The sequence below is a fragment of the Solenopsis invicta genome, chromosome 12 (genome assembly GCF_016802725.1).
Source record: "Solenopsis invicta isolate M01_SB chromosome 12, UNIL_Sinv_3.0, whole genome shotgun sequence".
Taxonomy (NCBI): Eukaryota; Metazoa; Arthropoda; class Insecta; order Hymenoptera; family Formicidae; genus Solenopsis; species Solenopsis invicta.
The window spans coordinates 2,820,159-2,835,733 of NC_052675.1; the positions used below are offsets into that span (position 1 = coordinate 2,820,159).

A 15,575-nucleotide genomic window follows, 5' to 3' on the forward strand; every position below is an offset into this window, starting at 1 on the left:
GCAACAGAGCAATTTTATTAGCGGATTTATTTTTAGTACAAAATATATAAAAATTATCTTGTCTGACTTGTAGTCTAAAATTTACGTCATTAATATTACAGTGTTATTAATATTATTTAATAAAAAAAAATAAAGAAGTTTTATTAAAATTGAAATAAATTTTTTAAAACATTTTGATAAAATTTGATAAAAATATTTAAAAAAAAAACATAAAATTTAACACAATATCATCAAAAGTTTATTAAAATTTTATTATAATTTTCTCACGAAGAAATAAATAACCATCTTGTTAAAAAATAACTTTTTTCTTCCTAGGTCTTCCAGTTTACATATCTCTAAACAATTTCCAAAACATTTAAGTTGGCATTGCAAAGTGTGTCCTACCGACTTATTAAGAAAGGTTAAGAAAGCGTTTAACCCTGCTGAACATTACCGACTTGACTCTGGTATTTGACCTGATCCTCCTCTTGGTAATCGTTTCCGCGCCGTTTATTCATGTATCTGACGTATATGTGTGTGCATTAAACGCGAAATGAAGTTTATTATTAGTTTCAGAAGAGGATGTTGCGTACTTAAAAGTTTGTAGCTTGCTCACAAGCAATATTAAGAAGCTTTTCTTTAAAAAGTAAGAAAATCACTAGAAAAATAAATAAACAAAATTAATTTAAACTCACGTTCGATATATGCAACAAATAACTCAGATAGCTAAGTGATTTAGCACATTAGGTAAATTATTGAACTGTACAAGTTGTGAAGTTTCTGTCAATTTGGCAAATTGGAATCTTATGTGTGCAGTCTGAGTTAGCAACATAAGAGCAAATAGACATCATCAATTTACGAAATTTCAAGACCAAACGCTGAGAATTAATAACACATAATGTTGATAGCAAAATTACGGCATACGAGTATTTCATATACAGTATTGTATCGGCAACATAATGGCTAACTGATTATATGATATCTATGTTTTACACATGTTGCAAAATATCTGCTGAATGTGTTAAAGTTTTCTAATTCAGGGCCTGCAAGCTGATTAAAAACTGACAGCGTTTTCGACTGCAGTGGGTTTTAAACCAGATTTGTCGCCATTTGCTGGAATCGTCCAATTAGAACAAAGGATCGAAAACGCTGTTACATCCTTAAAGGAAAGATGGTTAAAGAAAAGTCATTTGGAATTTCGGGAAAGTAGGGAAGGACGCAACAAAATCCCTTACTCGTGGTTGAACTAGACGTGTACAACATGAAGACAAACGCACTTTTATGACTCTGGAAACTGAGTCACCGTGCCACGACACGCTTTGACGCCCTTTCAAGAATCGTGCGATCGTCGGTCCTTATTTGATTTAGAGAATCTAATCTTTTTAACTCGGGATCGGACCTCTCGTGATCTTTTACTAGGAGGAAGCGTTCAGCGAGACGAGTTAATTTGAGGAGGAAGTGTAATAAATTTTAACAATTAAATTTCTTTATAAAAACTAGCATAACATATATTTTAAAACTAACGTACATAATGATATAATTATTACATATCAATAAAAGAGAAAAGAAGATTTTACATTTGACAATTTGATTTGCCGCATTTATTTATTATTAGGAATGTATTGATTTAACGTTAATTTTTCTCATTGGGTTGTAAATAAAAGAGATGATTAATTACGAATGTTACATATTTGATAGTTCATAATCTAAGCATATAATTTAAATAATATTATTCGATTATTACAATATTACTCAAATAATTATAACACTGGCCAACACACATTTTGGTACCGCCATTTTGAAGGTTGATTCTAAAGGATTTTGGGTCGCTGAAAACGAATCAGAAATTCGTTTTTACCCATCAGCTCTTGTTTTTTAAATAACCGTTAAATAATCTTTTTTAAAAACTTTTATACCTTGTAACTTTTTAGTAGTAGAAAAAAAAATTATATCGGAGTTTACAATACGGCATTTTTACTCAGAAAGTCTCCCGCAATACTAATATTATTTTAATGATACCAAAAGAATATTAATATGCAAGCCACAAAGCAAAAACTTGAATAATATTGTGAAAAAAATGGAAAAACAGCAAAATTTCGAATAAAAAAACCAATTTCCTCGGCCAAAAAAATCTTAAAAAATATATGACTATTTAGGGTTTATAGCTGTATGTTTCTAGTTTAAATCTTTTTTTGAAAAATTAATTTCCGACCATTTGTTAAGAAGTTATTGAATTTAAAACGACATGCCGCTGCGCGCGGGTCTCTTCGTGTGAAACGGGTCGCTCTGCCGCCGAAGGTGGTTAAGGGTAAAATAAATAAATTAGCTCATAAAATTAAAATAAAAATATGTATTCTTGAAGTTCTGTATCCCATTTAAAAATTAAAAATGGCGTGTCTAATATGGCGGATGAGAAAGCTAATAAAACATAGTTTAATTTCCATAAAATTGTAATATAGGGTTTTTAAGATCACTGAATCTGAATATAATATCAGTTTATAAAAAAATATAAAGAATATTGCAAAAATGTTACAAAAAATGCTTTAAGAACCGAACAAATTTTATATTTTTATAATATTTTTAAGTTAGCGACTTTGAAAGCATGGACACAAATCCAAACAAATCCGATATCTTAAAATTTCTCCTAATTGTTTAAATTAAAGTTGGAAATAAAGAATCTAATATAGCAAATCTGAATCATGAAAAATACATAGTTGACTTACAGAAAATTGACAAGTTAATGTAAAAACAATTTATTAAACAGTTTTCTCAATTGTATTGCTCATAAATCTCGCTCTTTATCAAACTCGGAGTCACAAAACAAAAACGTGGCAATTGTTTATTTCGTATTTAATTTCTTTCACTTTTTAAATATTATTATATATATTAAATTTTTCTTACATTTTTAATTTTGTATATTATTGCAACAGGTTCCATAAATATTGTATATTGTTTTGAGTACAATCTAGCTTATACATTGCAAATTTGATTTTGTCATATATAGATTTTATATTGTAAACATATTTTAGATCTGTTTCTCAGCATTTGGAAATGGATTGAAATAAATTAGAAATGGATCTTTTGATCTATGCCGAATAAAAATTCTGATTTTTTAAATCAATTTCTATCCAATTAAAGTGTCAGAAATTTTTTAAATTCTATTTTAATCCATCACGCGGAATTAAAAGTAATTGCGACTGCACGCCACTAGAGAGTGGCGTTCTCGTAAGTCAAATGTCGCAACCACTGGATATAAGGAGCGCGAGATAATATGTTATTTGAAAAAAGTACATCACTTTTTGGTACATATACTGCCGCGATTTTCTAAATCTATTGGTTATATACATAAATTATATAGTATACTTTCTAAATTTCTTACAGACAAATGTTACTCTAAAATAATGAAAATTGAGTCTGTGCAATTTTCGAGTGATTTATTATTTTAATAAGAGTGATACATCAGAGGCTCAATTTTATTCTAAAAATTTTGATATTTTATTCTATAAAATTTAGAAAGTACTCAATTTTGGTATATTAAGTAAAGTCATGGCTTTCTCATGAAAAAGCTGCTTGCATAATCCAAATGTCTTTTGCTACATTTGTGCTGAATACATTCTGAAAGAATATATGAAACCTATTTGTGAGTTTGTAAAGAAAGCATATCTTGATTATTTTCACGTCCAGCTTAGACACCAAGATAAATCGTAGGCTCTTCATATTGTATGCAAAATTTGCAAGGAGCATTTGCGGCAATGGACAAATAGAAAGAAAAGTTGCCTAAAATTTACAATACCAATGATTTGGAGGGAACTAAAAAATCATGTAAATGATTGTTATTTTTGTCTTGTAAACATTAATGGTATGAATCGCAATAATTGAAGCAAGTGGCCATATCCTGATGTTGATTCAACAAGACGACTTATTGCAGAGTCAAAGGTGAAACCCGTTCCTTCTTTAGACCACCTATCACAGCTCTCAGAAGATATTGGCGAATCGAGCATGAGCTATAATATACAGAATAAAAAAAGTAAAGGAAAGGACGAAGATTTTGTAGCATCTTCAGAAAGTACCCAACGCTTTACACAACAAGAGCTCAGTGATCTCATCAAGGATTTAAACCTTTTAAAAGAGTCTTCCGAATTACTGGCTTCTAGGCTGAACGAAAAGAATTTATTCCATTCTGGAACAAAAATTACATTTTATCGTACCAGAGAAAAGGATTTTTTGCCATTCTTCTCTTATAAACAGAGCCTAGTGTTTTGCAATGATATAAAAGGTGTTTTAAACAAATTAGGGGTAATAGAGTACAATCCAAACGATTGGCGTCTTTTTATTGATAGCTCCAAGCAAAGTCTAAAATGTATTTTATTACATAACGGCAACAGATATGGTTCCATTCCAATTGGTCATTCTGCAAAAATGAAAGAAGAGTATGAATCAATTTTTCTAGCATTAGAAAAGATAAAATACTCAAAACATTAGTGGGTTGTTTGTGTAGACCTAAAAATGGGGAACTTTCTCCTTGGTCAGCAAAGTGGCTATACAAAATGTCCGTGCTTTTTATGTCTTTGGGATAGCAGAGCGAACATGATCACTGGGGCAGAAAAAAATGGCCTTTAAGAAAGAACATGGGAGTTGGAAAACACAATGTTGTTAAAAAATCGTTGGTTGACAGAAAAACAATCATCCTGCCACTATTACATATAAAGCTAGGTCTGATGAAACAATTTGTAAAAACTTTGAACAAAGACAGTGCTTTATGCTTTAACTACTTAATAAGCAAATTTCTTGGCACTGAGCTTGGAAAAATTAAAAGCAGGTATTTTTGATGGTCCCCAGATAAGACAACTTATAAAAGATCCACATTTTACATATTCAATGAACAAAATTAAATCTCGTGCCTGGTCTTCATTTGTTTTAGTTGTCAAACACTTTCTTGGCAATAATAAAGCAGATAATTATGGTAAATTGGTAGACAATATGCTCACTAATTTTAATAAACTTGGCTGTCACATGAGCATTAAAATTCATTACCTACACAGCCACTTAGATCGCTTTTCACAAAACTTTGGTGATTTTAGCGATGAACAAGAAAAAAGATTCTATCAAGATATAAAAACTATAGAAGACAGATATTAGAAAAGGTGGGATATCCACATGATGACTGATTACTGCTGGAACCTTCAGCGGGAATATCGTAAACCACACTCTAGAAAATCCTATAAAAAAAACTTTTTAGCTGTTGATCAATAACTGATCATATACAAAAAAAATAATAAAAATATTTTTTAAAAAATTGAAAATTAAAAAAAAAAAAAATACGGAGTCAACAACCGCCACGTCCTCGTTTCGTGACTCTAGGTTCGGCAGAGAGCGGAATTTACAAGGAACACAATTGAACATTTTTTTAAATAAACTATTTTGTTCGCGACTGCACGTTGCCGAGATAACGTGCGCGAACTTGAGTTTGCCGGGCGAGCTCGAGTGAGCGCGAGTGAGACGCGTAATTTAAGTAATGCGCAGCTTGCCGTTGTCCTGCCGCTGAGCGCGACAGCGTTCGAGTGAGCCGAGAGGCGCGACGAGGATCGACCGCGATCAGCTGCTCCGCGAGCGTGCGGGATTTAAAGGCGCGAGGACGGAGATTGAAAGAAAGACTCAATAGGTCCGCTGCCCAAATTTCGCGAAACACCTTTATTTGTCAAATTGTCTCACTGGCGTTAACAAATTTGTCTGCAGCTTTCACACACAAGTTCCGACCAGCGTCGGTCAGTAATCTATCAGTTTTCAATCTCACGGTTGCGGCGCGATTTTAACGGCGATCGTTCTCGGTCGAATCACTCTGAGAGTCTGGTTGAGCGGCGAGATCTTCGGCAGAGCGACCGATCGACGGGAACAATTCGGGGGAAAGATCTTTCCGCGGGAAATCGTCTAATTGGCTGACTGGTCTAACAAGATGACCGTGGCCAGCGTCTTAGGAGAAGAATCTCAATATTTTGTCACGATCTTCCCGCCGAGTTGTCCCCGCTGTTAGCGCGTGATAGAGAACGGAGCGACCGAACACTCGACTCCGTATACACAAGCAAATAATAACAGCACCGAAGCTGGTCGAGATAATCGATGGTACACAAGAAATACTGAAAGTAACAGCTTGAATTTTGAAACTTAAATCTACAGGACGCAATAAAATTATACAAGATTGTTTGGTTGGTTTGATCGCGAACATATTTCTATAGTAAAAAATCAACTTTCTCTAAGTCATCTATGTATTTTTCTTACTTTAGATTTGTTATATTAAATTCATTATTTCCAATTATTAAATAATTGAAGAACGTTTAAGATATCGGATTTGTTTGGATTCGTATCCATGCTTTCAAAGTCGCTAACTTGAAAATATTATAAAAACGTAATTTGTTTGGTTATTAAAACATTTTTTGTAACATTTTTGTAATACTGTTTATTAATTTGATATTATATTCGGATTCAGTGATCTCAAATACTTCATATTACAACTTTTTACAAAAATTTAATTAAATTTTATTAGCTTTTAGATCCGTCATATTGGAATCGCCATTTTGAATTTTGAAACGAAATACACAACCTTCAAGAATATATATTTTTACTCTAATTTTATAAGCTAATTCATTCATTTTAGCCTTAACCACCTTTGGCGGCAGAGCGACCCGATTGATGTGGAAAGACCCGCGCACAGTGGTATGCGGCATGTCGGCATGCTTTAAATTCAATAACTTTTAAATAAATGGTCGGAAATTAATTTTTCAACAAAAGATTTAAACTAGAAACATACAGCTATAACCCTAAATGGTTAAATATTTTTTAAGATTTTTTGGCAGAAGAAATTGGTTTTTTTATTCGAAATTTTGCTGTTTTTGTCATTTTTTTCTCGATATTCAAGTTTTTGTTTTGTGGCTTGTATAATAATATTTGTTCTTGGTATCATAAAAATAATATTAGTATTGTGGGAGACTTCCTGAGTAAAAATGTCATATTATAAACCCCGATATAATTATTTTTCTACCACTAAAAAATTACAAAATATAAAAATTTTTAAAAAAGATTATTTAACGGTTATTTAAAAAACAGGAGCTGATAGGTAAAAACGGATTTCAGAATCGTTTTCAGATTCAAAAGCCTTTAGAATCAACCTTTGAAAATGGCGGCACTAAACAAAAAATTTAAATTTGTTAGCCTGTGTAATTTATAGATTATTGAACAATTGTTACAAAAAAATATGTATAAGTAAGCGTATGTATAATTATGAGACATTTTCGAGGGCAATTTGACCAAATTATAATTAATTAGATATATTGGAAAGAGGCGGGATATTAACTTTTGTGATTATTCCTTAGTAATCGATTTCTTAATAGAAGAGAGGGGGGAAAAGAATAAATAGTAACTTACTATCTTTCGTGTAGCGGGGAAACTTTGTCCACTAAAATAAGTATTAGCAATAAGGAAACGTTTCTCTCTGGTTGTTCAGATGAAACAGTATAGTTAAAATTTTAAGGTTTACCCGAGAAGAGAAAGGAGCGGGAAAAATTCGTTTGAATCGGATTGAAATAATTTGATCTAATCCAAAAAAGAGAAAAAGTAAAAACAGAATCTTTAGAATCGAATTGAAATATTCAATTCAATCCGGATGAGAGCAAAAATAGAAAAAAACTCTTTAGAATCAAATTGAATAAATTCAATTCAATCAGGATGAGAGCGGAAATAGAAGTGGAAACTCTTAAGAACCAAATATAAATATTATAAATTCAATTCAATCCGGATAAGAAGAGAAATAGAAATAAAAACTCTTAAAAATCAAATTGAAATAAATTCAATTCAATCCAGATAAGAGAAAGAATAAAAAAAGAAAATAGTAAAGGAAATGGACTGAGGGGAGAGTACTAATTCTTCTTACTTATAAGTGTACTAATATTTGGAAGAAAATTCTTCGCGAAAGAGAAAAAGTAGGTATTTATATAAGAGGGTAAAATAAAGTGAAGGAGCGGACTGTAGACTCTCTCATTGCTTGATAGTAGTGACCAATGAGTTGCTGATTGCCCATTGTGTAAAAGAAATCTAACCGGAAATCTAGTGACACTCACAATCAGGTGTGGTGCACTCGCGGAAAAATAAAAATGTGAACTTAACCGGCACTAGGTGACTGACTGAAAAATGAATTAACGAACTTGAATGGATATAGCTAAGTGCCGACTAACAGACAGACTCAAAGAAGGAAAGTGATTCGGCTTGAACTGAGTCTCGACGAATTGAAGAACTTAGTGTAGGAAAAGAGTGAGTACCGATGTACTGACGGACACGGGTGGATGGGATGGAACGAAAGTATGAATTCGAGCGTCACAGATTCGAGCATACCACATGCCACGGACTGTGCGATGGATCACAGTTGATGAAATGGAAAGAAGGAATGCCCTCCTGCTTAGGAAGCTCTCTTATTTATACTACTTTTGGCCGATGATTCTTGAGGCCGTATGCGCCGATTTTATTTATTGAAATGCCTGCGCGCTCTTCCACAAGGTTTGATTTAATGATGCTCTTTGTCTCTACAGCTTTGCTAACGAGTCAGGCGTCAAAGAGCGCCGTCTACATAAGGTATCTCCTAATTTCTTTTGATAGTACGCTTCTCGGTAAAGAGCGTAGGTGACTCATTAGCAAACTGCAGAAAATGACAATTTCTAGAGCGATTTATTGTGGTGTGGGTGCTGAGTTTCTGGAAGCCGAAAGAACTGCGTACTAGGGTTTATGGACTTCCTGACTTTAGCGTTTGGTGGAAGAGCTTAAGCGTATCTTTCTGTCGAACAACTGTATTTGCTCGAAAAAAAAGAATTGTTACTACGCAAGACAACAACGCTATGAGGTTTCAGTTATAGTAATCAAGCGAATCTTTGGTGACGCTACTATCGCTAGAAAAAAAAGTACTCTCTCGTACACACATATAAACAAAATCTATGCCGTAAGCACATGAACGCAGGTAAGGCTAGTAGTGGAAAAAAGCCGATTCCGGACCACTATACGTTAGAGCGTACGAGGTGTGTTCAAAAAGTATCGCGAATTTTGTGTTTTTTCAAAAATTATTTATTTATTCATGAATATCTATTTTGTCCCCTTCAAAGTAATCCCCATGAGATATTATACACTTGTGCCAACGGTTTTTCCAATCTTCGAAGCACTTCAAAAAATCATTTTTTTTTATCTTGTTCAGCTCCTCCTTCGATGCCGTCTTTATCTCGTCAAGCGTAGCGTAACGTCGTCCTTTCATGGGCCTCTTCAGTTTAGGGAACAAGAAAAAGTCACAGGGGGCCAGATCTGGGGAAATACGGTGGCTGCGGCATCATTAGTGTGTTGTTTTTGGCCAAAAAGTCGCGCACAAGCAACGATGTGTGAGCAGGGGCGTTATCGTGGTGCAAAAGCCAATTTTTGTTCTTCCACAAATCCGGGCGTTTCTGGCGGATTGCTTCGCGCAAATTGCGCATAACTTGCAGGTAATATTCCTTATTGACCGTTCTACCCTGTGCCAAGAACTCATGATGCACCACGCCCCTGCAATCGAAGAAAACTGTCAGCAAAACTTTCACATTCGACCGAACTTGGCGCGCTTTTTTCGGTCTTGGTTCGTGCGGCAGCTTCCATTGAGATGATTGAGCTTTGGTTTCCACGTCATAACCATAAACCCACGATTCGTCACCAGTTATGACCCTCTGAAGCAAATTTGGGTCGTCGCGGACAGAGTCCAACATCTCATTAGCAATGTTCATGCGATGCTGTTTTTGGTCGCAATTGAGCAATTTTGGTACGAATTTCGCGGCGACCCGTCTCATGCCCAAATCATTGATAAAAATCGAATGGCACGAGCCAATCGATATGTTTAGGTCCTCAGCAACTTCTCTAACGGTGATTCGACGATTGGCCAATACCATTTTCTCCACTTCATTAATTTTTTCGTCTGTTGTTGAAGTGCTCGGGCGTCCGGCACGCTCTTCGTCGTTCACATCTTCTCGGCCTTCTGAGAACATTTTGTACCACCGATAAACGTTGCTTCGGTCCAAGGTAGCTTCTCCGTATGCCACAGTCAACATTCGGAATGCATCCGCGCACTTAATTTCGTTTTTCACACAAAATTTGATACAGGTTCTTTGATCCATTTTTTTGAATAGGTAAAAATCGAAGACGATCCAAAACACGTGCAAGCAAAGCAGCTGTCAACAATTAAGTGAACATTCAAAATGGCCGAGCTTGTCGGCATAAGTGAGAGACATGAGTACCAACATAACGCCACAAAAAGATCGAAATTCGAATATACGTAACCCGCGAAAATTCAAAATTCGCGATACTTTTTGAACACCTCGTATACATGCGTGCGGGTATGCGTGCAAGCGTGCGGGCGTGCGGGCGTGCGTGCGTGCGTGCGTGCGTGCGTGCGTGCGTGCGTGCGTGCGTGCGTGCGTGCGTGCGTGCGTGCGTGCGTGCGTGCGTGCGTGCGTGCGTGCGTGCGTGCGTGCGTGCGTGCGTGCGTGCGTGCGTGCGTGCGTGCGTGCGTGCGTGCGTGCGCGTGCGTGCGTGCGTCGTGCGTGCGCGTGCGTGCGCGTGCGTGCGTGCGTGCTGCGTGCGTGCGTGCGTGCGTGCGCGTGCGTGCGTGCGTGCGTGCGTCGTGCGTGCGTGCGTGCGTGCGTGCGTGCGTGCGCGTGCGTGCGTGCGTGCGCGTGCGTGCGTGCGTGCGTGCGTGCGTGCGTGCGCGTGCGTGCGTGCGTGCGTGCGTGCGTGCGTGCGTGCGTGCGTGCGTGCGTGCGTGCGTGCGTGCTGCGTGCGTGCGTGCGTGCGTGCGTGCGTGCGTGCGTGCGTGCGTGCGTGCGTGCGTGCGTGCGTGCGTGCGTGCGTGCGTGCGTGCGTGCGTGCGTGCGTGCGTGCGTGCGTGCGTGCGTGCGTGCGTGCGTGCGTGCGTGCGTGCGTGCGTGCGTGCGTGCGTGCGTGCGTGCGTGCGTGCGTGCGTGCGTGCGTGCGTGCGTGCGTGCGTGCGTGCGTGCGTGCGTGCGTGCGTGCGTGCGTGCGTGCGTGCGTGCGTGCGTGCGTGCGTGCGTCGTGCGTGCGTGCGTGCGTGCGTGCGTGCGTGCGTGCGTGCGTGCGTGCGTGCGTGCGTGCGTGCGTGCGTGCGTGCGTGCGTGCGTGCGTGCGTGCGTGCGTGCGTGCGTGTGTGCGTGCGTGCGTGCGTGCGTGCGTGCGTGCTTGCGTGCGTGCGTGCGTGCGTGCGTGCGTGCGAGCGGGCGTGCGTGCGTGCGTGCGTGCGTTTTACATGTATGACGCATTTTATATTTATAAGTATTTCCATATTTAAAGTCCCAATAATAAAATTTGAAGTCGAAAATATTTTTTTAAAATTGTGAGATAGAAAATCTCAGAATATTTCAAAATTTATATGTATGAAAAGTTTTAAGAGCAGACGTAGAGTTTCTAACCATTTCCATAAAATATTCCGATTCGTATAAAAACTATGAGAAAAACTTTAATCAGAGAGATTTTGGAAAAAAAAAAGGTAAAATATGCAAAATATCTCATAATTATGTAATCGTTTTGAGAAATTATAAATTTTTTATTTCTCGTTGAGAAAATGTAAGAAAATATTAGACAATCTAAAGAATTTCACAAAATTTCGTATGCGATCATTGTGAGAAATTATGAAATAACTTATTTCATATTTTTTAGAAACGTGTGAAAAAATATTAAATAATTTGAAAAATTAGAAAAGTGTGAAGAATATTAGATAATCTGAAACATTACCTAATATTTCTTCACACTTTTCTAAAAATGTTGTAACGACCTGTCTTTTCCGCGCACGGGGCGGCGTGAGTTCGGCGGATGAGGACGTGGATTGATGTCGCCAAGAGAACTAGACTTATGTTGGTGGATAAATAAGCGAGGCTTTATTTCGCGTACGGTCGGTATAATACAAGAGCGTGGCGTTCTGGCCACGACGCGCGAACGGACGGATGACGGTGACGCTCGGACGGACGTAACAAAGCTTAGAATTTACGCGCGGACGGACAAACGGAAATCAGAACGCGCGGACGGAAAGACGGTACGTATACGCGAGATTCGGAACGGTCGGATTTAAACGCGGTATCTTACAACGGTTGTAACGATACGCCCCTCCACCGTCCGTGCGCCTCCGTTCCGTCCACCGAACGACAACACCGAACGTAGCCAAGGACCACGTGCGCGCACGACCGAACTTCACCGTGCGACCACGCGGCGAAACGCGCGCCGATCGCGTGGCGTTCCGTAACGCTCCCACTCCGGCTCAGCCGACCGAGCGCGCGGATTGGCTTGCTCAGCCGCGCGTTTGGATATATAAGCCGGCAGTGAGAACGCACAGGGCAGATCCGTCCGACTATCCGACCCGTCCACAAGACCGAGCATTCTCGATCGCTCCTTAAAGACGAGCATTCTCGTCGCACTCCGATATCCTCGACGGACATTCCCATCGCTATCCTCGGCCGAGTATCCTCGACCAGTCGTCTCAGATATCCTCGACGAGCATTCTCGTCATCATCACCGGCCGAGCATTCTCGACCAATCACGTCCGAGATCCTCGACGAGCATTCTCGTCATCATCACCGGCCGAGCATTCTCGACCAATCACCATCGTCCTCGAATACCTTTACTGTCGAACCGACAAATTTCGTAACCCATTCATCGGCAGGGCACAAGCAACCTGTCGATCGAGCGCCCCACTTGCACGGGGCGCGCTCGGGCGAATCGCGGCGGCGACCGCGCCGGCAACGACCTGCATTTGCGCACACGCTTACACGACCGCGTTAGCCAATCTCGCCGCGCCCCGCGACTCCCCGACCGTACGGGCAAGCAGCCCGCATAACTCAATAGTCTAGCCGAAAACTTGTAAATAGATAGTTCTAGCATTAGATATAAACCGCGTAAAAAGACCGTTACAGGTACTCCGCCGCGTAACTGGTAATCCGAGTACCAGCCATATTGTTATCTCTATCAGTATCTCTTTGCGATCTCTATACTATTATCTCTATCATTGTCTCTTTGCGATCTCTATGTTATTAGCGCTATCATTATCTCTTTGCGATCTCTATATTGTTATCGCTATCAATATCTCTTTGCGATCTTTGTTCTCTCATGCATCTTGTCAAGGCTTTTTCTTTTTCTTTTTCTTTTGTTCAGCAATAAACCATATTCTATCTTGTGCGACTTAAAACGCTGGATATAGTCATGACGGACACCTGACCAACCGACGAGCCTTATCCGGTCCGATCCCGAAGTTCCCGCCCCCGCACCGCACCGACCGAAACCGCGTACCGTTACACGGTGTTTATTTACAGGTGCGCGGGATTCCGAGCCGAGATTCTCGAAATTCGGAATCCCTGTTGACGCGCTGGTGCCGTGGCCTTGCCGAAGGCCGCGGCCACGACCGAAGAAGGCGCGCGCGCGGTACAGCTGTACTTCGGCCCGATCGCGACGCAGTTAATACCACGATGTACGGCTGTGGTAATCGACTCACGTCAAGATCTCTTGGTGGAGGCGCGGAACTTCACACCCCAAGTCGTGAGTCGATACCGAGACACGACGGCGGATCGGGAAAGTGCCGACTACCAGGATCTCCCGGTGGAGCCCAAGATAGACTTGATCGTGAACCAGCGGTCTAGGAAAGCGGATGGCTCGTGTCAAGATCGCTTGACTGAAGCTAAGGCACTTAACTCCGTTGAGCGCTCGGGATAGACTTCCTTCTCGGACGGGAGATCGGACGGAGAAGAAGCCTCGACTGTAGGAGCGGCGGCGCTTATATACTCGAATCTCGCGGCCAGGGACGGTGCGGGGGTACGGAACGATACGGTATCGGTGGGGGGATCCCTGCCGCTCGAGATCGGTCCAGCGGCCGCCACTCCGGTCGAGCGCGTGCGCGCGGAGATCTGTCGACGCGCGGATGCGTATACGCGCGCTACGCCGATTTTATGATTCTTATTGGCGCTGTGCGCCGCTTTTTCGCTGTCCGGCGGTTGTTTGGCCGGACAGCCTGGAACGGTGGACGGTCCGAGGGGGGGTGCGGAAAGGCGGTTTGTTACAAAGTATTAAATAAGAAATCTCATAAATTCCCAGAATGATTGAATGTGAAATTATAGGAAATTGTGTATATCGTCTAATATTTTCTTACATTTTTTCCAACAAGAAATAAAAAATTTATAACTTTTCAAAACAATTCTATATTTATGACAAATTTTTCATATTTTATCATATTTTTCTCAAAATCTCCCTGGTTAAAGTTTTTCTCATAATTTTTATACAAATTGGAACATTTTTCAGAAATGCTTAGAAACTCTACATCTTTTCCTAGAACTTTTCATACATGTGAATTTTGAAATATTCTGAGATTTCTCATTTCACAATTTTTAAAATATATTTTTAACTTCTTTAGATTTTATAATGTTTCATAAAAAATTATGAAGATGTAAAACATTGTACAAAAAAAATTTGAGAAAAATATTGACCAGGGGCCTGCACGTGTCACTCGGTCTTGCTCGGAGCGCGTTCGCTCTCAATCGAAGTAGCTGACATCTAAGGAACGTTTAGCAAATTACAAATAGTCGGTAAGTCGCCTCATGCGATAAAACGTGGAGACAACCATTAATGAACACCCTGTATATATATTTATATATACAGGGTGTCCAAAAATAATCACTTATGCTCTCGTGGCTTAATAGAGCAAGTCATACTAAGAAGAAATCCTTTACCATTTTTCATTATTCGCAACAGTTATCGAAATAGAAATTAGTAAACTTCGTCAAATGAGCGCGTATTTTCCCTATCCACCGCACGCGGAGACCGCCCGTCTGTCGCCAAACCATTGGCAGTCGCGACAGGCAGCGCAGTGAGAAGGGAGAAACAGCAATAGCTGTTTTACGCCTCATCACGCCGCCTGCCGCGGCTGCCTATGGTTTGGCGATGGACGGGCGGCCTCCGCGTGTGGTGAGTAGGGAAAATTTGCGCTTATTTGACAAACTTTACTAATTTTTATTTCAATAACTTATTGCAAATAATGAAAAATGGTAAAGGATTTTTCTTCTCAGTATGACTTGCTTGATTATTTTGGGACACCCTGTATATATAAATACATAAATTTATAAATATATAAATGCTTATACGCATCATACATATAATGCATACATACGTATATATATATATATATATAATTGTAAGAGCGGGACGAAAGGATTTCAAAATCCCGCCTCACAAAGGAGAGGAGAACGTGCGAGCCGGAAAATACTAGGAAAGGAAATATCTCATCACGATCCCTCGTGTGTCAGGAGCCGGAAGTACCGACGGAAAGGAGGGTAACTGGAATAGGGTCCAATTTGTAAAAAATAAGTTATTTAAAAAAATTATTTTCATGAACCTTATATTTGTTCAAATTGAATGGAACAACTTTAGAACGATATTAACAATGTAATTTTTTAATATAAATTATTAAAATTGCTTACAAAAAGAGAGGGGATAAAACGCGCTGTGATTGGTTGAGACCGCGTGTGACGTCATTATTCAGTAATTTCAAACTT

The 15,575-nt window shown here is 39.5% G+C and overlaps 1 long non-coding RNA gene across 1 annotated transcript; it reads right to left on the reverse strand.

Moving 5' to 3' along the window:
* Positions 1 to 1,625: 1,625 nt before the first annotated feature.
* On the reverse strand, positions 1,626 to 6,155 carry LOC120359292. Its single transcript, XR_005576093.1, has 2 exons — positions 4,188 to 6,155; positions 1,626 to 3,594 (listed from the first exon to the last, which is right to left on the reverse strand). It is a non-coding gene; the product is annotated as an uncharacterized LOC120359292 (long non-coding RNA).
* Positions 6,156 to 15,575: the final 9,420 nt, after the last annotated feature.